This window comes from Ambystoma mexicanum, chromosome 1p (assembly GCF_040938575.1).
Source record: "Ambystoma mexicanum isolate Mex_15411 chromosome 1p, UKY_AmexF1_1, whole genome shotgun sequence".
NCBI lineage: Eukaryota > Metazoa > Chordata > Amphibia > Caudata > Ambystomatidae > Ambystoma > Ambystoma mexicanum.
Window position 1 is genome coordinate 1,491,565,351 of NC_090921.1, and position 23,697 is coordinate 1,491,589,047.

The 23,697-nt window shown below is 51.8% G+C and overlaps 1 protein-coding gene across 6 annotated transcripts in view; it reads left to right on the forward strand.

The window, feature by feature from the left end:
• LOC138456334 (dnaJ homolog subfamily A member 1-like) overlaps positions 1 to 23,697 on the forward strand; it is a 972,900-nt gene that overhangs the window by 168,406 nt on the left and 780,797 nt on the right. For 2 of the 6 annotated variants that reach the window (XM_069607169.1, XM_069607172.1), the window contains exon 2: positions 15,041 to 15,270. The exons of the other annotated variants lie outside the window; for them this stretch is intronic. The gene's annotated coding sequence lies outside the window, so the exon portion shown is untranslated. The remainder of the gene's footprint in view (positions 1 to 15,040; positions 15,271 to 23,697) is intronic. 6 annotated transcript variants of the gene reach the window in all.

Sequence of the window (23,697 nt, forward strand, 5' to 3'; positions counted from 1 at the left end):
CTCTGGTGGCTTGCCGGGTTTATGTAAGAGGATGACGTTGGCTTCGCAGGTGGACTGAGGGAGGGTTCCTCTTTCTAGTTCCTCTTCGTATACCGCCGCTAGGAGGGGGGCAAGGGTGTTTGCAAATGCCTTATAGAATTCTCCCGTTAGGCCGTCCGGGCCGGGGGCTTTGGAATTCGGGAGGGCCTTAATGGCTTTGATGATCTCTTCTTGCGTGACCATTTCATTAAGTGGTTCTCGCAGTTGACTTTCGACCCACTACAGCTCTGTGTCTTCAAGGTACTTCAGTGGGGCGTTTGAGTCTCTGTTATGTTTGGTACTGTAAAGATCCTGGTAGAAGAGTCCCTCAGCCATTCCTTCGTCGGTGTGGGTTAGCTCTCCTTGCTTGGTGCGAATTCCTTCTATCGGTGACAGCTTGTTGTCGGCTCTTATCAAGTTTGCCAAGAGGGCACCAGGCTTTTGGCCCTCACGATACTGTCTGATTTGGCTGCTGCGGTTTAGAAATATTATTTCACGATCTGCTGCGGTGCTGAACTTCTGTAGTTCCTCTTTCAGGGCGGCTTTTATTCTGGGGTCGTCAGTACTTGTGATTTGGAGCTTGAGGTTCTTTAGTTGCTTTTCGCTGTTTGCCAGTTCTCGCCTGATGAGTTTGAGGATGCCGTTTTCCTTCGCTAGGCAGACTCCTCTTGTAAAACACTTTAGTGCTTCCCAGATCGTGCTGGCAGAGAGGACTGAACCCATGTTGGATTCCAGGAACGTGTTGATCTCCCTCATTTCGGATGCGAATACCTCATCTTGCATATAGCTGGTTTTGAAACGCCAGCGTTGCAGTGGGACCTGGGGTTGGATGGATTGAGGTTTAGGATTATTGGGGAGTGATCAGAGAGACTTTGGTATGATGTGACAAGGGCCACTCACCAGTGGGCCGTTTGCTGAGGTAAAGAAGTAGTCAATCCTGGAACTCGTGTTGTGTACCGCAGAGTGGAAGGTGTAGTCTTGTAGCTTTCCGTTGGATGCTCTCCATGCGTCTTTCAGATCAAATGCCCTGCAGATTTCTCTTATTTGAAGGCTGGCTTTGGATATGGGCTGTGGTGTGGTCCGTGATCTGTCACTCGTCAGGTCGAGCACTGTATTCATATCCCCTCCCCAAATTATGGTTGTCGGTTCTTGGCCGGAGAGATGGGTTAGCACCCAGCGAAAGTTGTTGGGGCCGTCCACGTTGGGCGCGTAGGAGTTGACGAGGGTTATTTCTTGACCCGCTATGATGCCGCTTACTAGGATAGATCTGCCTACGGAGTCTTTCGTTGTGTGGACTAATCGGAAGTTGGTCCTCTTGTGGATTAGGATTGCGACTCCTCTGGAGTAAGATGAGTATGAGGAGAAATATCTGTGGCAACCCCAGCTCCTAGACTAGAGGTGATCTTTTCCCGGAAGTAAATGCGTTTCTTGGAGCATGGCCACGTCGATTGCATGTCTTCTCAAGTACTGCAGGATTTTCCTGGTTTTAGACGGGAAGTTGCTTCCCCTTATGTTCCAAGTTGTGACTTTGAATGGGGTGAGTTAAAGTACATGTTGGCTTTCATCTTGTTCTCATTGATCAGTGATATTCTAGCTAGCTTTGACCCAGCGATTTGGTCGCTGTTTGGGGAGTCATTTGCTGGATGGCGCAGTAGCGTTGGTGGTGAGATGAGGGATAGGGGGTCGGTGAGGGGCATTGAATGGGTGGCGCAATTCCTTCCCATTTCCTTTGGTGATTCCAATTGATAAAACCATGGTGAGATTAGACACCTCAACCGGAGGTGGCTTGGTGCGTGTAACAGCCCTCCCCTGCGTGGGCAACCCCCAACTGGCCCACGGGGTTCCCCCCATATAACCAAAACTGTGAACGTTGCTGTGCTTGGGGCACTAGAAGCCTCCCAGGAGAGAGGGTGGCTCTCCCAACACAATAGGATTTTAGCTCTCTGATGAGAAGCATGTGTGGCGGTGCCAGAGGCATGGCATCACCTCCGTTAGTTACTGAGATCGGCTGTTATGGTGGGTCCCTGCGCCTTTGGTCTGCTCGTCGTGGCCTTGGGTTATTTGGGGTGGGTCTGCGACCAGCGCGATCCAGGTAGTCGCTGGCCTCCTCTGGTGTGTGAAAGAAGAGTGCTTTCCCCTCATGTTGAATACAGAGTTTTGCCGGGAATAGCATTGAGTAGAGTATTTGGTTGTCTTGCAGACGCCTCTTGACAGTCGTAAATGAGCGCCTCTGTGATTGTACCGTAGGGGAGAAGTCTGGGAAGAATTGGATTGGGTCTCTGTCATATTGAAGTTTCCCTTTTTCCCTGGCAGCCTTGAGTATTGCATCACAGTCTTTATAGTTTAATAGCTTTGCGATAATTGGTCGCGGGTTCGCGCCTGGGATTGGTCTGGTGTTTGGGATTATGTGAGCTCGCTCTGCGACAAACCGCTGGGAGAGTAATTGCTTCCCGAAGAGCTCTATGCAGATCTGTTCGACATGGTCTTCCATTTTCTCCTGGAGTTGTTCTCCGATTCCAATAATTCTAATATTGTTCCTGCGGCAGCGCCCTTCTAAATCTTCGTTTTTAGCGCAGACTGCCTTCATTTGGGATTCTAGGGTGGAGACTCTTGAAGTCAGTGCTGTTGTGCCATCGTCTAGGTCTGATACCCCTTGCTCCACAGTGTCCAACCTGTCGGCGTGTTTGTCGAGACGGTGCTGAAGCTGATCTACTTTTGACGAGAGGTTGTCAAGTTTACTACCCAAATCACCAATTCCTGCTTTTAGGTCCATCCGTATTTCCATAATATCGAAGTTTGGTGGTTGCTCATCTGTTATTGTTATGTCTGGTGATGGTGATACCACTCTGCTGCCCATATTGGGAGGTTTACTGGCGTAGCTGACCTCAAAGTTCAGTTTCTTTTGGGATTTGTCGGTTTTCCCCATGGTACGATTTATTTGTCGCTGTAGGATTGGGGTGGTAGTAACTGCGTCTATGCAGATCTGTTCTGGTGGTTGTGTCTGGGCGTCTATGTGGTTTAGAGTGCTTCCGATTATATTAGAAGTGTTGATTAATAAACTGGTTCTCCAGCATGGGGCCTGGCATGGATTCACATGCTCATGAATATTCCCCGTCGTCAGGCTGGGAATCCTCGGTAAAGAAAAATCAGTATCAGTTTCGTTTCTGATCTGTCTTTCGTAGTAGTAACCAATCACTGATCTCTGCGTCATACTGACCACAGCCAATGACTGCCCTCTACCTAAGCCCCGCCTCTGGCAGCCATCTTCAGATTTTTACCGCACGTTCAAGTGTTGGGAGTCATCGTGCTTAGCTCTCGAGCTTTTACTGCGTGTTTCTCGCTTTCCCAGGTGAATTTTCACTTTTTCGGTTAATCGAGCCTCAAGCTCCACCGTTTCTACTCCCGTTAACGGCTACCTGTTACGGGATTTTCCTACGCCCCTCAAGGGTGAAGATTTCGTCGAATCAACTTCTTGGAGGATTCCAGAAGATTCGCGGCCTACTTCGAGATGGACCAGGACGCGAGTTCGTCACCCGGACCCAAGCTGTTTCGCAGCTGCCCTGGATGCGGGCTGCAGAATGTGTTTAAGGAAGACGAACATTTGCGATGCCTCTACTGTCTTCATGGGGACAAGACTCATGTAGAGAAGGACTGCCAGTTCTGCAAGAACTTGTCGGAGCGGACCATGAGGGACCGTCGATCCCGTCTCGCCAGCTGGTTGGAGAAGGTGCTCAATGGGTGAGAAGAAGAAGAAAGGGTCCGAGCGGGCTTCTAAGTCCTGTGCGGGCGCCCCGGCGACAGGGGCCCAACACCAGGCCAAGCACCGCAAGTCCGCTGGCTCCGGGAGCGCTGGAAGGTCGGGCTCTTCGGTCACCAGGCAGGGCGCGCCTTCCCCGGCACAGTCAACCACGAGCCAGCGCTCCGGTTCGGGGAAGAGTAAGTCCGAGACCCGGGTAAGCTTCGGGAGAAGCCCCGTCCGATCTCGGAAGAGGGGGAGCGAGGCGTCGCCCCTCCCCCTAAGGAGAAAGCCCGGGACGCACCTAAGGTGGTGAAGGCCCCTACCCAGCAGGCAAAGGCCTCTATCGAGGCGATCGCGGTGACTCTGGCCAAGCCGGCAGAGACCCCGCCAGCGGAGACTGCCTCCCGGACTAGAGTTTCCCTGCCGCCAAGGAGGGAATCCTCTTTTCAGCCCATCGTCATGGCCACCATGATGGAAGAAGCGAGGGGGGGCACGGTAGCCTCCTCGAGCTCGGAGTCAGCCTCGGAGGAGGAACTGACCGAGGCCGTGAGGAACCTTGAAGTCCAATTCGAGAAGGTTTGATCCCGTAAGGAAGATCCTCGGGAGATAACCGAGGAAGACGACGATGGCGAGGAAGAGCAGCCTTCCCTTCCGGCGCAGCCGGAACCTAGGCCTCAGGATGGCTCGGCGGCCATTTTGTCTGCGATCCAGTCCTTATGCTCTGAGATAAGGACGAGATTCCCACGGCCCAGGCCGGAGGACCCGCAACCTGGCCCGTCGGGAAGTCCTCAGAACAAACAACGGAAGACCCAACCCTCTTCTCCACTCGCCCCCCATAAGGCCTACAGTTCCCTCCTCATCCTCCCACGAGTCGGGAGATGATGGTGTGATGGGCTCGATGACGGGTTCTGAGGGCGACGACGACGGAACGGGTCTCCCGTCGCACGGGCTTCGCCGCCCGACGAGATTTGGCTCATTCCACGCCATGATCGCCAGGGCGTCAGAATTGTTCCAGCTCTGCCCGGAGGAGCAGAAAAAGGAAGGTTTCCTCTATCAGCGCCGGGAGGCCAAGAGGAAGACTGTCATCGCGGTGCCTCTAATCTCTAATCAATGACATCTGGGAGGAGGGCCTGTCGGTTCTCAAGAACCCCTCCACGGCACCAGCCAAACCGCTCCCCTGTGTCTCAGGGGGCCCAGCCAACGCCAGACTTGGTCGTCTCGGCGGCGGCGAAGAAGAAAGCGGCGGGGTCAGGAGCCTCGACGTAGAATTCCCTGCCGGACGACGAGGGAAAGAAGTTGGACGCCATGGGGCGGCGGGTCATTTCGTCGGCGTCGACGACGATCAAAGCGGCCAACGCCCTGGCAATCGTGGCCCGTTAAGACAGGGAGCTCTGGTTTAAGCTGGCACCCATATTGGACTTCCTACCGGACGACAAGAGGTCCGAGGCCCTGGAAATACTGCAAGAGGGCGAGGTGGCGTCGGACCACGCCATAACGGTGGCAACCGATATTGCCGATACGGGTTCCGCCAGCTGGGCAACAGTGTTTGCCTACGACCACGGGGTTGGCTCCGGGCGACCGACTTCCATCAGGACGTCCAGACCAGGGTGTTGGACATGCCGTTCGGCAGCAACTTGTTCGGGAAGGCGGTGGACGAATCCCTCCAAGCCATAAAGACGGACACGGAGACGGCCCGCGCCCTGGGAGCCCTTCAGCAACGACGGCCCTTTCGGAGCTCCGGAGGCAGACAGGGTGCCTCCAAGGGATCCAGCGGTGGCTCGTCGTCCTACCGCCAGGCGGCACGCTCCTCGTCTCAGGAGGCCTACAGGTGTCGCGGCAAGCAGGGAGCGCCTCGCCGCCATCGGCAAGGTGGCCAGGGCGGCAAGGCCACCACCTCCAAGCAGGACTGAACCGGCCGTGGTCTCGGGCCCCCACCGAAGCACCCCGGTGGGAGGCCGGCTGACGAATTTTGTCGGCGTGTGGAAGTCCATCTCCACCGACCGTTCGATGCTGGATACCCTGGCAAGAGGACACTCTATCGAATTCCTGAAGAAGTGCCCTCACGTTCCACCTGTGGCCAGGAAGGAAAATCACGTCCCGCAACTGCTGTTGGAAGTACGGGCGATGCTCAGGAAAGGCGCCATCGAGCTTGTCCCGAAGAGGCTCCGGGGCTCCGGGGTGTACTCTCGTCAGGAAGGAGACGGGCGGCTGGCGCCCCATCCTGGACCTTTGTCGTTTGAACAAATACATCAGGTCACAAAAGTTCAGGATGGTCACCCTCCAGCACGTACTGGGACAGCTGGAGGAAGGCGACTTTCTATCGTCGTTGGACCTGGAGGATGCATACTTCCACGTTCCCATCCTCAAAAGTCACCGAAGTTTCTCAGGTTCGTCGTCCAGGGACGCCACTACCAATTCAGAGCACTGCCGTTCGGATTGAAGTCGGCCCCCAGGGTCTTTACCAAGTGCCTAGCACCTGTGGCGGCGCGGCTCCGCCTGCAGGGGATTCACGTCTACCCCTACCTGGACGACTGGCTCATCCGCTCAAGGACGAGGGAACTCGCCGTCGAACACACTGCAAGGACCGTCCAGCTACTCGCAGACCTGGGATTCACCATAAACTACCCAAAGTCCCACCTGGTGCCGTCGCAGGTGGCCCTGTTTCTGGGATCGAAGCTCGATACAGTGAGGCGCCTGGCGGCACCGTCGGAAGAATGGACGAAGACCATTCTAGGCAAAGTGCAGCGCCTGCTAGCCACGGACGTGGCCAGGGTGAGGTCCATCAAGTCCCTCCTGGGGACGATGTCCTCTTGCATCTACCTGGTGCGCCTCTGCAGACTACGGATGCGCCCTCTTCAAGAATTTCTCGACGCCCGTTGGATGCAGGCGACGGGCACCTTCGAAGACAGGGTCCCCCTCATCAAGGTGTTCCGGCGGGCGATTCAGTAGTGGGGCGTTCGAGCGCACCTCACGGCGGGCAAGGACTTTCAGACGCCGGCGTACCAGGAGACGGTGACGACGGACGCCTCCCTGGAAGGTTGGGGTGCCCACACCGGAGATCTCCACGCAAGAGGCCTCTGGCTCCCGGAGGAGAGGCTCCTGCACATCAACGTCCTGGAACTCCGAGCCGTGTTCTGGGCTCTCAAATTGTTCCTCCCGTAGCTCAAGGGCAAGGTGGTGCGGATCTTCATGGACAACACCACGACAATGTTTTACATACGGAAGCAGGGAGGCACCAGATCCCCAGCCCTATCCAAGGAGGCACAGGATCTGTGGCACTGGGCGGTCGCCCAGGGGATGTTCCTGGTTCCCTTCCACCTGGCAGGAGAAAGCCACACCATCGCCGACTTGCTCAGCAGGGAGCTGCACGCGTGTCACGAGTGGGAACTGCGCCAGGATCAGGTGGATCAACTCTTCCGACGATGGGGCAAACCCCAAATCGACCTGTTCGCAACAGCGACGAACTCGAAGTGCAAGAGGTTCGCCAGCAGGTTTCCCCAGCCGAGAAGCATGGGCGATGCGTTCTCGTTCCCCTGGGACGGCCTATACCTGTATGCGTTCCCTCCGTTGCCGTTGCTGCTTCGACTCATCAACCAGCTCAAGAGGTCCCGGTGCAGGATGATCCTCGTCGCACCGGCGTGGCCGAGGCAGATCTGGTTCCCGGACCTTCTGGACTTGTCAACGTCTCCTCCCATCAAGCTGTCGGCGGACGCGGACCTTCTCTCCAGAGAAGGAGGCGCCATCTTCCACCATGACCCGGCGTCGCTGAACCTGCAGGCTTGGCTCCTGCAGCGCTAGAGTTTGGAGGCTACGATATACCGGCCGATTGCAGAGAGGTTCTTGCAAAGACCAGGGCGTCCTCGACTCTCAAATGCTACGGTCATAATTGGAAGAGGTTCTCTATCTGGTGCCAAGCACAGAAGATCAACCCCCTACGGATTACGGCCCCTCAAGTGCTGCCGTACCTGCTATCGCTGGCAAAGGCTGGGCTAGCCCATGCCTCCATTAAGATTCATCTGGCGGCGATCTCCAGATATACCAGAACCACATGACGGACGTCCCTGTGGTCCCATCGACTGGTAAAAGAGTTTATGAAAGGACTGTTCCGGTCGTTCCCGCCGGTGAAGGCCCCGGCCCCGGCGTGGGAACTTAACGTGGTGCTGACCACGCTCATAGGGGCCCCCATTCGAGCCGATGCACTCCGCACCGATGAAGTTTGTGTCGTGGAAGACTGCATTCCTGGTGGCCATTACCTCCGCACGACGAGTGGGAGAGATCCAGGTCCTATCCTGCAAAGCACCGTACTTGACTTTCCATGCCTCGAGGGTGGTGCTTAGGACGCACCCCTCCTTTATGCCCAAGGTGCCGTCGGACTTCCATCTTAACGAGCCCCTGGTGTTACCTGTTTTCTTCCCGTCTCCTTCGTCGCCGGCCGAGAGGACTTTGCACTCGCTGAATGTGGCTAGAGCGCTGAAGCTCTACGTGGACCGCACGAAGAGTTTCCGGAGGACATCACAGCTGTTCGTGAACTTTGGACCTGTGAATCAAGGGAAGGCTCTCTCAGTCTTCTATTTCCAGATGGCTCTCCGGCTGCATCATGCACTGCCACCGGTTGGCTAACCGACCGCTGCCAGGCCGTCCGAGAGCCCATTCGACCAGAGCGATCGCTGCTACTACGGCATTCTTATCTGGTGTGCCCCTGCTGGACATCTGCAGGGCGGCTACGTGGAGGTCGACGCACACCTTCACGAGATTCTACTGCGTCGATCGGGATTTCAGGGAGGAGTCCAGGGTCGGCGAAGCAGTGCTGCGCAACCTGTTCGCTTAAGGTAAGCCTGGTGAGGAGGTAAGAGATGCTTAATGTTGAGTTTTTTGTATTGCTTAATGTTGAGCCTTTTGCCACCCCCCGTGGTTGTGCATGTGTGTACTGCTATTTATTCTTATATTCATGAGCATGTGAATCCATGCCAGACCCCATGCTGGAGAAGGAACAAGTTACTTACCTGTAATTGTTGTTCTCCAGCATGGGTCTGGCATGGATTCACATGCGAACCCTCCCGCCTACCCCTCTGCGGCTCTTCACTTGGTCATACTGCCACTTCACGTGCTACCAAATCTGAAGATGGCTGCCAGAGGCGGGGCTTAGGTAGAGGGCAGTCATTGGCTGTGGTCAGTATGACGCAGAGATCAGTGATTGGTTACTACTACGAAAGACAGATCAGAAACGAAACTGATACTGATTTTTCTTTACCGAGGATTCCCAGCCTGACGACGGGGAATATTCATGAGCATGTGAATCCATGCCAGACCCATGCTGGAGAACAACAGTTACAGGTAAGTAACTTGTTCCTTATTGTTTGTTGCGTGACATGGCATGTTTAGACCGCTCCCGGGCGTTGGCGGGTCCGCTCCGACCTGCGGCTCAGGTTCCAGATGCTCACTCACGTTTTCAGAGGCAGGCACTTGTGGGGACTAATTCAAGTCTCGGTCTCTCTGAGCGTCATAGGTTGGTATTGCCCTGATTTGATTTAATCTGTCTTTTGGGTTGTTTGTGATGCAAATTGGAAGATTCGTAATCTGCAGCTCTCACTGGTTTGCTGTGTGCACCTCCCGGGGGAGCCCAGAGATTAGTGCCGGTTGTTTTGGCGTTGTGGATGTGGTATGCTGAGCTTCTGGCGGGGGCACTGAGTGAGAGTTTGTTTTACTAAATGTCCAGAGTCTTTGTGGCGAGGAGTTGCTGTTGGTGCGCGGGAGGCATGACTGGCGCTTCTGACCACTGGGCCGTGGCCTTGTTAATATTTGAGGCTTGCGGTGTACTGCTGCTCCGCGCAACCCCCTCCCCGCCGACCGCGGGGTGCCCACGCCCCAGCCACGGCTGTACCTCCTGTTGGTAGTAGGCTCTAACGGGTTAGTGGAGACTTTCTTCCTGCTGCTGAGGTGCCTGTAGTACAAATTGGGGATTTATGCTGGTGATACGCGCTGCTTGGTGCCGATTTCACAGTGGATGAGTCTCTTTGATGCAGTTATTAGGAAAGAGCTTTCGGGCCATGCGCGGCTACAGTGCGGGTGATTTGTCTCTGTGTCTCCCGCTGGCTTCCCAGACGCGTGACAGGGTAGCGGGGCACCCGCGGCTCACCGGGCCAGGGAACACGCAGCGCACACACCAAAACTGGCTCCTACCTGGCCGCCCGTCGGGAGCCGCTTAGCGCGGCTGCGTCGCTTCCCATCTCTCCACCAGGTCGCCGCGGGAACGGAGACTGTTTATCTCATGGCGCCGCGAGTGTGCACGTCCAGCTGCTTCTTGCAGCGCCCCGGGTCCTACGTTCGGGTAGGTCCTGACCGCTGTTGAATGTCGGATGTTGCACCGTCGCAGTTGCTCGGATCCCGGGGGGGGCTCTTTCCTTCTCGATTCGCGCCTGCAGCCCCGGATCACAGCCAACGCAGCCCACCAGGCCTATGTTGTTCGTAATGTAGGCCAGCAAGTACTTGGTCGCTGGGGACAATATTGGTCTCTAAATGTTCAGCAGCACCTCATGAGTGCACCCAGCGATAGTTGTGGATGAATCGGGTACCACAGAAGCAAGGATGTCGCAGGATTAATGGGGAGCCACACGGAGCTCTCTAGGAGGCAGCTATCTTGGACGCCTCTCTAGCGCCCTGCCCAAAGTGATAGTTTGAGGGTCGCTGTGATCCACCAATATTCAAATGGTGTTTTTCTACATCCACTAAACGTGTTGTATGTAAATATAATCCTTGTTGTTAAAGGTAAGAGTTTCAAGTTGAGATAGGTGTCCTTATCTTTGAGGTTCTGTCCTTACTAAATTTTGAGGGGAATGGTGAATTGTTGCACCTGTCCTGGGATGGTCGTCTTCTCCCACCTGAACTTCAGTGGCATAAGGCAGCAATTGAGCTAACTGTAATGCTCTTTCCCCATGGGCTTTGGTCCAATCTTATGGGGTTACAGGGTTACCTCCCCAACCCCCACTCGTGACCATACTTTACTGATTAGATCTAAGCTAATTGCAAATGGATGTAGAATTTTACTACCCAAATAAGTCAGAAGGGACATCTCCAACGACCCAACAATTGTGTTCTGAAATTTTAGTGCCAATGGAAATCTTTTGCATATATAAATGTTTAGAATTTGGTGTTTCCAGACCAACTTCCCATTTATCCGTCAATGTAAATGTGGGGCTGGCCTGATGTTTTTAGATTTTCCGGAATAATCCTTTGCTTTTTCCATTATTCACGCATGTTCTGGCGTGTACAGGCTCCTCCCCCTGATTGATCTGAATGGGGGAAAAACAAGTGTTTGTCCTTTTCCTGAATGTCAGTCAGACAGGCTGGTTTTTCACCTTCCTCTTTAAGGGGATTCAGCGTTTCCTCTGACTTTTGACAGGTATAGCATTAAAGAGTGTTCCCTTCCAGTGTGGCATGCCACTTGCAACTGGGAGGAAGGTTAATTTTCAAGAGTTAAGAAAAGTTTCCATCAGCAATTTGTTCTCTGACAGACATGATTTGCTTTCTGGGGCTTGGTGGTTCTGAAAGTGAAATTCCCATTTATCGGCACGCCAGTCAATAAAATGGCAGGTGCCATTTAGACTCGCATAATCTGTACTTTTCTTGAGTTTGGTGGACCGGTTAGTTTGGGTCCAGAGGACCTGGTTCACGAAGGTAATCAGAGGTGATAACCTCCGAAGGAAATCGTTCCCCAGTAAACAAGGAGTGCCCTGTGGAGTTATGACTATCACCAGGTTTTTTGAAAAATGTTGCCCACATTTTATTTCCAGATCCGCAGTCTCTTCGGCAGAAATATTATTCCTGTCAAAATTAGTCGTCTGAGAAGCGGTATGCAGGGTCATCTGATGGCTCCACCCGCCCCCCCCCCCCCTAAATTCAGTCAGTCAAAAGTCTTGTTGGACAGGAGAGTAGATTGGGATCCAGTATCAACCAGAGCCGATAATTCACACTGACCCTGTACCTTGACTGGGGCATAAAATCTGCACTCAAGAAAGTGAGTTATTTGCCAGCTCATTCAGTCATTTCCCCACTGGGGCATAAAACCCAGGTGTTCGGGGGGGGAGGTTCTGGGAAGCATGGTTACGTTAAGGGCTTGACTGAGCCCCCCAGCATGCTCCCCAGGTCATTGGTCAGTTGTTGGACCTGTCGCTCCAGCTGTGTAACTTGCTCATACCTCTGCTGCTCCCTAAAAGGGTAACTGTCCCTTCTAGACAAGTGACTTGGATATTTTAAAATTTCTCAAATCATTTTCAGTTCTGATTCTCCATTCTCCTTGGTTCAGGGATCGATTGTCCTGGTACCGAGGCGAAGCTGGAGTATTGTTTTGGAAGGTAGGATTTTGAGGGTGCCTGTTTGAAAAATGTAGGTTGGGAGATGGAGTGGCAATTCTCATTTGCATGCAGTTTCCTAGGGAAGTAACAACCTGATTTGGACTCCCACCCCCTTTATGCTGGGGAGTGTACACATACCCGAGGATAGGACTGACATAGGTGGCAGAATCAGAGGGGTCATTTTGATGATGCCCTGTCTGGCTACCATTCGATTGGGCCTGGACACAGGGTCCCTTCTGCCTTCTCGTTCTGCTTGTCAGCTGGAGGAGTATTTGTAGGTGTGTCCTCGCCGCCCCCCCCCCCATCTCCAGGTCCAAAGGAGGGGCCTTTTTCACCTCTGCCACCTTGGCAGTGGCAGAAGTGATAGATGGCTTTGTTGTTTTAGGGTTATTTTTACTGTCCATGGGTTTCTGGACCTCATATTTCCTGGTGGTTTGTTCCATTACCCAAGTGTCCTGCCCTCATGGAAATGGCAAGCTAGTTGGGTAATTATATATTTGGGAAGAGCATGGATATATGTGGTCACAAATTCCCTGCTATTCGTATTCACCTGCCTGGAAGTCTGCCCAAATTGTTATTGTTATTGTGCATTTGTGAAGCGCCTTATATACCATTGGTATAATCTTAAAGCGCTGTGGGTTGAACGCCCTTTGGGACCGTAGTCCAGGTCTTTGGAGAGAGTAAGGTAGCATACAGTGCTTGGGGTGGACTCTATATGTGTGCAGCCTGTGCGGTTTGTGCGGAGATGGCCACATTCTAAAGCTAGGTGCAGTGCAGTGGTTGTGAGAGATCAGTGGAACGTGTACAGCAAAGTAGTTGGCCTCTGAGTCTGCATTCCGGCTGCTGTGGGGCCTGTGTAAGAGATTGGGCCTCATTACGACCCAGGCGGTAAGTTACCGCCTGGGTCGTACCTTTACCACCATGGCGTAAACTACGTTTACGCCATGGTGGTTGGCGGACTTACCGCCCCATTCCGAGGTGAGTGGGGCGGTAAGTCCCCATTAACCCATTTACCCTTCCCCATTCCCATTTTTGCCCCATAGGGCATAATGGGAGTGGGGAAGGCGTTAATTACGCCACCGTATATTACGGTGGCGTAATTAACAACAAGGTCCCTTAGCGCCATGGATTTTAACACCTGCTAAAAGCAGGTGTTAAAACCTCCATGGCGCTAAGGGACCTCTGAATCCGGCGGTAAGGGTCGGCGCTGTTTACGCCGCCGTAAACCCCTTACCGCCTGGGTCCTAATGAGGCCCATTGTGTGCAGCTAGGCTGATTTTTATTTTTTTATTTTATTTTTTTCTTTTTTTTTTCTTCATGGGTTATAACTGCGTTCTAACAGATTGTTGAGGTGTTCAAGGAGTAGTGTAGGTATGTCTGCAGCTAGGCCAAAATGGATCGGGGGGGTATAGCTGCGTTCTATTGTTTGTTGGTATAAAGTAGAGAATGAGCATATTGGTAGGAGTGAGTGTCTGTGCTTACTAGTAGGAGGCCCCTGTGCATGGTTACTTTCCGGAACTTGTTGAGTTGGCCTTGTCTGTCCTGGTGGTTCGCAGTAGTGGATCTCCGCGAGAGATCCTTTGGCTGGTGCAAAGTATTTGTTTGCCCAGTTGAACTGTCCATTTCTTTTTTCTCAGAGGCTCTGTTGTAGGTGCCAGAGGGCCCATTTTCTAGGTCCCTGGTCATAGTGTATGGCTGGTGGCTGGATAATTCCTAACACGTTTGTGGTTACTGCATGCTTCTCAGGAGATTGCAACCTAGCATAGTTGCTATGGCGCCTCAGGTATGGGAGTTCTTAGCCTTGTTCCTAGGTAGGCCAGGGTTGCCTGACTTGAGCATATACCGCTTTGTGTACTCGATTGGTTACATGGTATGACCCAACCGTAATGTTAAGAACATAATGCTACGAGGCTCTGCAGTAGTGGCATCGTGTGTTAGTTCCTAATTAGGTAGAGCTTGACACAGGGTTAAGAGGAAACCGGGCCAAACGTAGTTGGCTGACAGGGGGGCGACTTTGGGCGGGGCCTGTGATGTTGGCTTTGCGTGTTATTTCCCATATGGGTAAGGTTTGACAGGAGCGGGTCCAGTCGCATTTAGCTGTTACAGGAGCTAGTATATTCTGGGAATGTGGTGGTGCGCAGCACAGGGGTCTGCAGATATGTTTGTATGACAGTGCTTGGCATCTCCTGGAGTGATAGTGCTTTGCTTCCTTCTGGGACGATAAGCCCAGTTATGGGTGCTGTTGAGCTCTACTTTCCAGGTTGATATATGCAGACAGACATCTCATGATCTTGGGGCAGCTCTGGTCCAGAGGCGCCACCAAGGGGTGGCCAAGTGGGGCCACAGCGGCTCTTCTAAAAACGCTGCCCCACCCTACCGCCCACAGGCCCGCCTGCCTCTTAGAGTCAATGCAACTTTGCCCATGCCGGTGTGGGCGTGACAATATAGACTAGACTTGCGGACAGCAGACTTCATCACTTTGCGCTGGTGCAGCAAAAGTCAGTATTGCAAGAGGGAGGACCCAGCTTGAGGTGAATATTTCGATTATTTATGTAAATCCATATATACCATATCTTTTTAAGAGCGTTCATTTTCCGTAAGAGTGGCACGAATAGTAAAAACTGAAGACTGTTTTGGAAAGATGACCGCTCGGCTAGATAGCAAACGCATGCAATTTTAGCTAGTAATAGGTCATGGTTATGTTATGTGAGAGATGTTAGTCGTAACATATTTGAAATACCCATGTCATTTCACATGTTACATGTGATAATTGGTCAAGAGTTCATATCAAATCATTTTCTATCCGTATTAAGAAAGAGTGGTGTTCTAGGGAATTTTCAAAGCAATTGATGAATTTGAGTGCCAATGCATCTAGCTAGCTGAAGTTATTGCTACGCCTACGATTGGTAACTTTAGCTATGTCATTTTACAGACAATGAAGAGGAAGTCCACTGACATCTCTTCCTTCTTTAAGAAGAAAAGTTAGTAGTGAGGACGCAGTGATGATGAATGTTAGTGAGGATTCAGTGGAAGAGGAAGATGACATCGAGCAAGCCAATCCAATGAACAGGCAGAGCCATCATCGGGGCCAGAGAACAGGAAGAAGCAGCATGGCGAGACGAAAGTGTGGATCAGGCAGCAGCAACAACAGTCAAAGAGAGGGTGAGGCAGGACTCGGCTAGAGCTATTCAAAGCTTTTCCGGACCAACAGGAGAAATTATGACGTTATGGCAGTGTGACCCTGATCATAAAATAGATGGCTAAAGATTAACTCTTGTTTCATTCTAGATATATCCCAGTCAAGGGGAGAGGGGCCCAAACAGCCACATCTGAAGTTTTTCCCTCGGACCATTCAGGGGGATAGAAGACTGGGTTCATGAAAGAATGGTACTTCACACATAAATGGCTGAATACTCTCAAAGTAAAGATTCTGCCTACTGCAGTGCCTGTCGGCACTTCAGTCTCCCCATCTAAGGTGATTCGGTGTTTACATCTGAAGGATTAAAAAATGGGGGAAAAGGAACAAGTTACTTACCTGTAACTGTTGTTCTCCAGCATGGGTCTGGCATGGATTCACATGCTCATGAATATTCCCCGTCGTCAGGCTGGGAATCCTCGGTAAAGAAAAAACCAGTATCAGTTTCGTTTCTGATCTGTCTTTCGTAGTAGTAACCAATCACTGGTCTCTGCGTCATACTGACCACAGCCAATGACTGCCCTCTACCTAAGCACCGCCTCTGGCAGCCATCTTCAGATTTGGAAGCACGTGAAGTGGCAGTATGACCAAGTGAAGAGCCGCAGAGGGGTAGGCGGGAGGGTTTGCATGTGAATCCATGCCAGACCCATGCTGGAGAACAACAGTTACAGGTAAGTAACTTGTTCCTTCTCCAGCATGGGGTCTGGCATGGATTCACATGCTCATGAATAAAGAATACATAGCAGTACACACATGCACAACCACGGGAGGTGGCAAAGGCTCAACATTAAGCATCACATCAAACTCAACATTAAGCATCTTACCTCCTCACCAGGCTCACCTTAGGCGAACAGGTTGCGCAGCACTGCTTGGCCGACCCTGGACTCCTCCCTGGAATCCCGATCGACGCAGTAGAATTTCGTGAAGGTGTGCGTCGACCTCCACGTAGCAGCCCTACATATGTCCAGCAGGGGCACACCGGAAAGGAACGCCGTGGTAGCTGCGATCGCTCTGGTGGAATGGGCTCTCGGACGGCCAGGCAGCGGTCGGTTTGCCAACCGATGACAGTACATGATACAGCTGGAGAGCCATCTGGAAATGGAAGCCTTCGAGAGAGCCTTCCCCTGATTGACAGGTCCAAAGTTCACAAAGAGTTGTGACGTCTTCCAAAAACACTTTGTGCGGTCCACGTAGAACTTCAGCGCTCTAGCCACATCCAGCGAGTGCAAAGTCCTCTCAGCCGGCGACGAAGGCGACGGGAAGAACACAGGCAACACCAAGGGTTCGTTGAGATGGAAGTCCGACGGCACCTTGGGCATGAAGGAGGGGTGCGTCCTGAGCACTACCCTCGTGTCGTGAAAAGTCAAGTACGGGGCCTTGCAGGAAAGGGCCTAGATCTCTCCCACCCGTTGTGCGGAGGTGATGGCCACAAGAAACACTGTTTTCCACGACAGAAACTTCAACGGGGCCGAGTGCAGAGGCTCGAACGGAGGTCCCATGAGCTTGGTCAGCACCACGTTGAGCTCCCACGCCGGGGCCGGAGCCTTCACCGGCGGGAACGATCTGAACAGTCCCTTCATGAACTCTTTCACCAGACGATGAGACCACAAGGACGTCCGCCCCGTGGTTCTGGTGTATCGGGAGATCGCAGCAAGATGAATCTTGATGGACGCGTGTGCCAGACCAGCTTTGGCCAGCGTCAGCAGGTACGGCAGTACCTGAGGAGCCGTAATCCGTAGAGGGTTAATCTTCTGTGCGTGGCACCAGACAGAGAACCTCTTCCATTTGTGTTCGTAGCATTTAAGAGTCGAGGACGCCCTGGCCTTTGCAAGAACCTCTCTGCAGTCGGCCGGTATGTCGTATCCTCCAAACTCTAGCGCTGCAGGAGCCAGGCCTGCAAGTTCAGCGATTTCGGGTCGTGGTGGAGGATGGCGCCTCCTTCCCTGGAGAGTAGATCCGCGTCCACCGGCAGCTTGATTGGCGGGGACGCTGACAAGTCCAGAAGGTCCGGGAACCATATCTGCCTCGGCCACCCAGGTGCGACGAGGATCATCCTGCACCGTGACCTCTTGAGCTGGTTGACGAGCCGGATTAGCAGTGGCAAAGGAGGGAACGCGTAGAGGAACAGGCCCTCCCAGGGGAACGAGAAAGCATCGCCCATGCTCCTCGCCTGGGGAAACCTGCTGGCGAACCTCCGGCACTTGGAGTTCGTCGCCGTCGCGAACAGGTCGATCTGGGGTGTGCCCCACCGTCGGAAGAGGCGATCCACTAGATCCTGCCGTAGTTCCCACTCGTGGCACGAGCGCAGCTCCCTGCTGAGTGAGTCGGCGATGGTGTTTTTTATCCCTGCCAGATGAAACGGCACCAGAAACATCCTTTGGGCGACGGCCCAATGCCACAGGTCCTGCGCCTCCTTGGACAGTGCTGGGGACCTGGTTCCGCCCTGTTTCCTGATGTAAAACATGGTGGTGGTGTTGTCGGTGAAGATCCTCACCACCTTGCCCTTGAGGGACGGAAGGAAGGACCTGAGGGCCCAGAACACTGCACGGAGCTCCAGGACGTTGATATGGAGGGACTTCTCCGTCGGGAGCCAAAGGCCTCTCGCGTGCAGATTTTCGGTGTGCGCTCCCCACCCTTCCAGGGAGGCATCCGTGGTCACTGTCTCCTGGTGGTCTGGGGTCTGGAAGTCCATGCCCGCCGTCAGATGCGCGCGGGTGCCACACCACCGGACCGCTCGGCAGAAACTCTCGTCGAGTGTGATCCTCTCCTCGAAGCCGCCCGTCGTTTGGATCCAGCGCGCGTCCAGGAACTCCTGCAATGGGCGCATCCGGAGCCTGCACATGGGAATGAGGTAGATGCAAGAAGACATCATTCCGAGGTGAATCCTTCTTTTCTTGGGCGGGGGAACGCCAGAAGGTCCCGGTTCAGGATCCCCCGACGGGAGAGGTTCCTCCGTCGGCAACGGTAGTCTCGTCCTTATCTCTGAGCATAAGGACTGTATAGCCAACAAAATGGCCGCCGAGTTGTCTTGCGGCGCTGGCAGAGGGGAATCCGACGGGCGATCAGGGGCCCCGTCGGCACCCTCGACGATGTCGTCGTCACCCGCGTCGGGATCCATCCCGACGGGCCGGTCTTCTTCCACGCCAAGGCCGTGGCTTAAGACCTCGATCAGCTCTTCCTCTGAGGTTGAAGCCGAATCTACGACGACGCCCTGCCCCCCCTTTTTCTTCCCCGCCGGGGATATCACGGGGGTCCTATCGATGGGCACAAAAGAGGACTCCCTCCGAGGTGGCAGGGAGACTCTGAGCCCCGAGGTCGCCACCACTGGTGTAGCCCCCACAGGCTGAGCCAGGGTCGCCGCGACAGTATCGATAGAGGGCTTGGCCTGATGGATTAAGGCCTTCACCACCTTAGGTGCGCTCACCGCCTTATCCTTGAGGGGGGGGACACTGCCTCGCACCCCCTCCGATGGGGCCTTCGAGCTCGACCGGGGCCTCTCCAGGAGCTTCGCCAGGTGCTCGCCCTTCCTCTTACCCGACCCAGAGCGTTGGCTCGTAGTTGAAGGTGCCGGGGAGGGTGCGCCCTGCCTGGCGCCCGTAGAGCCCGACCGTTCGGCGCTCCCGGTGCCAGCGGGCTCGCGGTGCTTGGCCTTGTGTTGGACCCCCGTCGCCGGGGCGTCCTCAAAGGTCTTAGAAGACCGCTCGGATTTCTTCCTCTTCTTCTCGCCTGACGGGCTCTTCCCTTCCAGCCAGTTGGCGAGACGTTGATGGCGGTCCTTCATGGTCCGCTCCGACATATTGCCGCAAAACGCACAGTCCTTCACCACGTGCGTCTTGTCCTCATGTAAGCAGTAGAGACAAAAGGAGTGTTCGTCCTCCTTAAAGACGTTCTGCAGCTGGCATCCAGGGCAGACCCTGAACAGCTTTCCGGGCGTCGAGCTTCCCTTCTCCTGGGCCATGTCCGGGCCTGAGAAGCTTCTGGAGTCCTCCAAAGCGTAGCTCGACGAAATCTTCACCCTTGAGGGGCGCAGACGAATCCGACACGGGTCCCCGTTGATCGGATGGAGAGTCGGTGGAGCTTGAGGCTCTCTTGACCGAAAAAACGAAGTTTTTGAGCAAAAAACGTGAAAAAAATAGCACTAAGGCTCGAGAGCAATAGCACGAGGATCCCAACACATGAACGTGCGGTAAAAATCTGAAGATGGCTGCCAGAGGCGGTGCTTAGGTAGAGGGCAGTCATTGGCTGTGGTCAGTATGACGCAGAGACCAGTGATTGGTTATTACTACGAAAGACAGATCAGAAACGAAACTGATACTGGTTTTTTCTTTACCGAGGATTCCCAGCCTGACGACGGGGAATATTCATGAGCATGTGAATCCATGCCAGACCCCATGCTGGAGAAAAGCAACTTACAAAGATGGGAGGTTTGTAGGTCATGGCAAATGAGAGTCGCATACTATTGCTATGTTAGCATGACCATTGTTCACATGGCCTCCCCATACCTTGTGTTTCCAGACGCCTCTCTTCAAGACCATCCATCCCCATCCCCATCCCTCCCTCGGTGTTGATGGCTGTTCGCACCTACGACCATGCTCTCGCAAGACAGCTGGGTGGGTGTGGACGCTCAAGGGGCCACAAGCTGTGGAATAGCTAGCCTCTGTGTAGCATTGAAATTATACATTACGCATCATACAAACATATGCATACTCTTTGTTTTTGTGTTGGAAATAACACGCGTAGCTTTTATTAAACAAACACAATAATCTTGTTTTATTATTATTATTTCACAAATGAACAGGTCTGCTGCGTTATCATAATTCTGTACTTTTCGGGCACTTGGACCAAGAAACAGGAACTGGCCCTCCTTAGCTCACCGAGTGCCCCATTGTGGGCCCTCGGGTCCCTGTGTTGGGGACTCGCATCTTGTCTGGTGAACACTCTTGCGCTTGCTGGCAGCTTCCTTCCAGGCCCATGCTGCCACACCAGAGTGGGTCTAGGGCCACACGGGTTCACCGAAAAGACCCTTGCTCTCCTATAGCTCTATACGCATCCCCTAGTTGCTAGTATGTTTAAAATCCATGTATGGAATAATTCCTTTCCATTTACTGATATGTGTGTTCCATTTTTGTGGAGACGCTCTGGGCCTGAATAGACTATGCTCCTTCTTAAATTCAGGCCCCTGCTTTTATAAAATGTTCACACTTTTCCATTTAGCTTTCTTCTGGCTATATCTATGGCTCTGCAAGATGCCTCCCCTCTCCAGATCTTCCGGGGCTGTATCTCGGGCATAAATATTTTGGTATTTCTCCAGTTACTTGCTATCCCTTCTAAGGTCTCACATATGTCCTGGGTCAGCTGTCTCCCTAAAGCCAAACAAACACAAGAGGAGGTGTGAGGGGCGTCGCGCCCACTTCTAGTGAACCTATAGCCGAAGCATTGAAAAACAAACAATATTGCGCTGGGGGGCAAGCGTCTCTGTTGCTATGGTGGTCTATTGGAGCTGGTTGAGAAATCAGACCTGTGACCTCTAAGTTGAACTTGTGAGACTTAATTTACAAAAATATATCAATTTTATTCATGTTAATACAATGTTAAAAGACAATCAACAATTACAATCAAAGGTTCCACAAGTTAATAAATGACCAGTGAATCATCATGGGTCATTTATAGTGTGCAAAGCAGACAAATTGGCATATCTGTGGCTTTTGCTGGCCCACCCAATTTTCTTCCACAGGTAAGTGTCTTGTGTTGTGCAAATTCAAAACCGTGACTCACACCAGACACTTCATTCATCCTAACTTTCTATCATTCGTACTCATCTTGTCTCTCTCAAGCTCATCCCAACATGTTTCTTTCCATTCTATGTGGTCGAAGATAAAACAGAAATTCATCAGGGGTTGTCTGCAATAAGCATATAAGCACTAGCGGCAAATTATCATAGCAATTATCATAGCAAAATTACACATTAGTAGCCTCAGTGCTAAGGAGAGTTTCAAATTAAACTCTGTACACAGCGTGTCGATATACTTGGACACAAGCCGAACTCCAATTGGTGAAATTCTAAGTGGAGTCCGTCAATATTCTAGAACCAGCCAGAAATGAAATACATCACCTGCAATGTGAACGATCACGGTATCAATATTAATTTACCTAATCATGGACTTTATCAATTAGTCACGAAAGAATACACGTTAATTGTAATTGAAGTATTGACCACTATACAATTAATGATCAATACGCTAGTCATGTTAGCAACAATTAAAAACCAGAACATTGATCTAAGGTCTCATGGTAGAATAGGCAATCGGATTCTAACCGTAAGTCTGTATAGTCGAACTGCTAATACAAAAGCTACACCTCACTCAACAAGTCAAAACTTCCCTTATTCAAAGGACAAATGCAAGTACTAATAGACAGTTATGGTAAGCTATGCAACTCACCATAAGTGTATGTAACTGTCCGGTTGTTAGGCAGATTTGGTAGCGGCTTCCCATGCTTCAAAATGAAGGAGGAAGAGGAACGCTCTGGGTCCTCTGATGTTCGGCCAGGGCGAGAGGGGGGGGCTCACTTCTCTGTTTCGAAAGACCCGCTTCAAGCAGAATCCTATTAGTTGGAAAATAAAAGCAGTCGTGATGTGATCGGTAATGCCTACTAAGTAGTGGATGAGTGTTATGCTTGTTTGAATTCCAAAGTGGATCACCTTAATTTAAGAGTGGTTCTACATCTATTTCTGCCGGATCTGGATGCTCTTAAATATTGGGCTCCCAATAGTGTATCCCGCAGTATAGTGAAGAGTGGGTTTATGGGTCCTGACTAATCTTTAAGGACTAAGTATCAACGTGAGTGGACTGTGCAGCTTAATGAATACGTGCTAGCAAGAGAAGAGAAGAGAGGAGGCAAAAGAGCAATGAGTAATAGTTTCTTAACGCCCGCGTTAGTTCTATCTTTAGCATTCAGATGGAACGCTCCTTACCCGTACGGTGTCCACATCCCGAGTGTTCTACTGGTGTGCTGGTCCGACATCAATTCGCCCATAGATGTCACGTGATTGAACTACTCGTGTTTATACATCTTTAGCGTAGTAAAATGCATCTCATTGGTTCACAGCACGTTGCTCATCAACACGGCAATCGGCGTCAGCCTGGTGGTAGGCGTTCCTGCCGCAGCGGCATCCACCATGGCCGCGCACAATTCGAATAGTCCAGGTGACAGTCTAGAAAGTCGAATTTTCCATATGTTTAAGCGTAGAAAAAGGTCATTCACTCTATGATCGTATCCTCCCAGGGTTAGTCAAGTGGGGAGAGGCTTACCTTGTCTTAATCATAACCATATCGAATGCAGGGGTGGAGTAATTTTTTGTCCCTGTAATAGCCATGATGTCAACCCATATATTTTATATTTAGAATATTTCACGCTTTCCTGTCGATTTTTTTCATTTAGGCCACTTATGGAGCTTTTAGTAAGAAAAATAAGAAGTTGTTCCTTTCTTAACAGCGTCACTTTATGTCTGTTTGCATCCATTCTTGATACAAGCTTATTGATGACTGTCCATCTAAAAATCCTCCAGAAGATGTATCATCTTGACCCAGTGGTCGACCATAGGTGCATTTGTAGTGCAAATGTTTTGGACAGCTCTTATGTTCCCCAATGCACACCTTCATTTTGCGGTCTGTTTTCCCAATGTATATTTTATTGCATGGGCGCCAGATTGCGTATATGACCATGGAGGAGTTGCAGTTGGTATGTAGTTTTTGTTTCCATGGGGATCGTAACCCTAGGTCAACCTCAGTACTCATGCAAGTATATTTGCAGTAAATGCACTATCCACAGGGGAAATTACCTCCAATTTGGGGGGAGTCCCCATTGTGTGTAAGAGTCATCTGTCTAGGAGGTTTAAGGCTGATGTCATTCCTGGTGAGTTGTTCTTTCAGGTTTTTGCTCCGTTTATAAGCTACCACTGGTCGTGATACTGTTAACCTTTTTCCAGGATGGTCCAGTTTTTCAAAAAGATTTTTTATTCCATTTAACATATTGCTAAATGTATTCACAAATACAAGTTTTTGTTCCATGGTTTCTGAAATATTCTTTGTATTCTAGTAGGGCATCTCGATTGTTATTTTTGGCTCTCTTCAGGGCTTTGTCAGTGGTGTCATGTGGTTAACCCCTTTGGTGTAGTCTCTTTTCCATTTTATGGGCTTCTAAACAGAAATTGGATTTTTTGGTACTGTTACATTTTAGTCTTAGAAATTGGCCCAGCGGGAGGTTGTCCCTCACATGTTTAGGGTGAAAGCTAGTATAGTGTAGCAGTGAATTCCTATCTGTTGGTTTATTGAAAGGTTTTACAAAGATAGTTTTAGAATCTGTGTCTACTGATAGCGTAATATCCAAAGAGT